Genomic DNA, 2,500 nt, shown 5'->3' with positions numbered 1-2,500 from the left:
CACGTTGTGCCTTAACCTAACCCACGTTGTGCCTTAACCTAACCCATGTTGTGCCTTAACCTAACCCATGTTGTGCCTTAACCTAACCCACGTTGTGCCTTAACCTAACCCATGTTGTGCCTTAACCTAACCCATGTTGTGCCTTAACCTAACCCATGTTGTGCCTTAACCTAACCCATGTTGTGCCTTAACCTAACCCATGTTGTGCCTTAACCTAACCCACGTTGTGCCTTAACCTAACCCACGTTGTGCCTTAACCTAACCCACGTTGTGCCTTAACCTAACCCATGTTGTGCCTTAACCTAACCCATGTTGTGCCTTAACCTAACCCATGTTGTGCATTAACCTAACACATGTTGTGCCTTAACCTAACCCACGTTGTGCCTTAACCTAACCCACGTTGTGCCTTAACCTAACCCACGTTGTGCCTTAACCTAACCCACGTTGTGCCTTAACCTAACCCACGTTGTGCCTTAACCTAACCCACGTTGTGCCTTAACCTAACCCACGTTGTCCCCTAAAGTAACCCACGTTGTCCCCTAACGTAACCCACGTTGTCCCCTAACGTAACCCATGTTGTCGCCTAAACCTGCTCTGTAATTGTTATACGACTCGTTCAATTAGTGTAGTGTTGCCCACCCGCAACCCTCGCAATATAGTTCGCTACTCGCACTGCCCGCTCCCCTGTGTATCGCTTCATGTTAAACACCTTGCAAGTCTTGCTGACTTTCCACATGCTCCTGCTGTACACTGTAATGTGGATGGCAGCAGGACGTACATGCCGCCCCTCCCCACGTCCCCACCTTGCCCCCCTGCCTTCGCAAGCTGGTTGGTGAGAAGTTTGCATGTTCAATGCCCTTCGCATGCGACGTACTCAGGCTACGTTGTGGTGCGGCCTGTGTCAACCGTCCGCTAATGTCGTACGCGTAAACCACAATCTGTACTGCACATTCGTCCTTATGTACCGAATGATACATCGTGGCACATGTGTGACCGTACAACGACTGCGCCCAAAAACGGCGGACCATACAGTGCAAATATTGTGCACGCAGCTACGTGTCGTCTCCCTATGAGAGCTGGATTGCAGTGTGGTACGCCATAGAGACGTGTGGGAGGAACGGACGCCGTGGATGGCGATCAGCATGAGCTGTCTGTTGATGTATTCGGACCTAGTCGTCTCTCCTCACACACCGTGATGGCATGGTGCACCGCGTTCCATATCTGCGACATGCTACAGAGGCCGGTTGACAGTCGTTCGAGCAATGGACATCGCATACGTACGGGGGCCACCTTCCACGTATTGTCTAGGCGTGCACATTTTGTTGCGTGTATGTGGGCAGACGTAGTGTGGCGTGACACCTGACACAGGCATGCAATAATCGTTGAAGTTGCAAATGGCGATGGACGCCTGCGTTTTCTGGTGAAGTTACGCAAATGAACAAATGGTAACCTGTTGTGGTGCGGTTGTTCTCGCTAGGGGTGAATCGGTGATGGCGACGATAGGTTGAGGTACGAACCGGTTGTTCCAGCGATACCCACCATGCCGACGAAACTGAACGGCATCTGGGTGTGAAGCGATACGCGGCGGTGGCTGGGTGGGACCGTCCCCGGCCGGTGAGGGGGCGCCTCCCGGCGTGCTGGCCGCGCGGTGCGTGGGCGCACGCGCTACAGCCGGCTGGTGGGGGCGGCCAGTGGCAGGCGCGCCGGCCGACGGACGCGGCAGGCGTCGCAGCTGCGCGCCGGCGCACCCTGCGCGCGGCGCCGTGCGGCCAAAGTAGGTCCTCGCGGGCCCGGTGCGAAGCGCGGTGGACATCTTCAGTGTGCTGGTCCGATTGAGGACTGTGTGCGTTGAGGATGCGCCGCCGCCCGGCGCTCGGCGCCGCGACGCCGTCTGCTGCTCGGTCGCCCCAGCGGTTCTCGCTGGTGGTTTGTATCGCAGCTGTGCGGATGTGTTGGCGCGTGCGCTGTGCTGGGAGAGTTCGCTTCGGCACCCAAGTGGGGCTTTTGTCCTTCTGTGGCGCTGGCGTTGGAGCTGCCGGTCACCGTAGGTGGCGCGTGTTGTCTCCCGCCGGCAATGCCACGACAGCACGCTCCCGGGCCTCTGTCGGCAGCGGCAAGCTCAGTTGGGAGCACGGGTGGTCGCACCGAAAGCGTCTACTCGCCTAACTCCGGGCGATTGCGCCTCTCTCGAACCCGACCAAGTACTTGGGACGGCGCTGCGCGCCGCCGGGACCTGAGAGGGTTTCGAGGTGTATTGTGCAGGGGAGCTCAGCCTCCTCCTGTTTGCAGAATGATTGAGCGGACGCTTGCGTGTTCGCGCGGGCCCCCGGGACACACTCCCGGGCGGCCGGCTGCTCAGCTCTAGTTGACGCAGCTCCCTGGTTGATCCTGCCAGTAGTCATATGCTTGTCTCAAAGATTAAGCCATGCATGTCTCAGTACAAGCCGCATTAAGGTGAAACCGCGAATGGCTCATTAAATCAGTTATGGTTCCTTAGATC

The 2,500-nt window shown here is 57.2% G+C and overlaps 1 non-coding gene across 1 annotated transcript in view; it reads left to right on the top strand.

Moving 5' to 3' along the window:
- The first annotated feature begins 2,375 nt into the window (after positions 1–2,375).
- The window catches only part of LOC124729396, a 1,909-nt gene continuing 1,784 nt past the window's right edge, over positions 2,376–2,500 (top strand). Inside the window, exon 1 of the ribosomal RNA XR_007007653.1 lies at positions 2,376–2,500. This exon is cut by the window's right edge and continues 1,784 nt beyond it. This is a non-coding gene — a ribosomal RNA (small subunit ribosomal RNA).

Source organism: Schistocerca piceifrons, unplaced genomic scaffold (assembly GCF_021461385.2).
Source record: "Schistocerca piceifrons isolate TAMUIC-IGC-003096 unplaced genomic scaffold, iqSchPice1.1 HiC_scaffold_1207, whole genome shotgun sequence".
In the NCBI taxonomy this organism is placed as follows: Eukaryota; Metazoa; Arthropoda; class Insecta; order Orthoptera; family Acrididae; genus Schistocerca; species Schistocerca piceifrons.
This window is presented reverse-complemented; position numbering and strand designations above follow the sequence as displayed.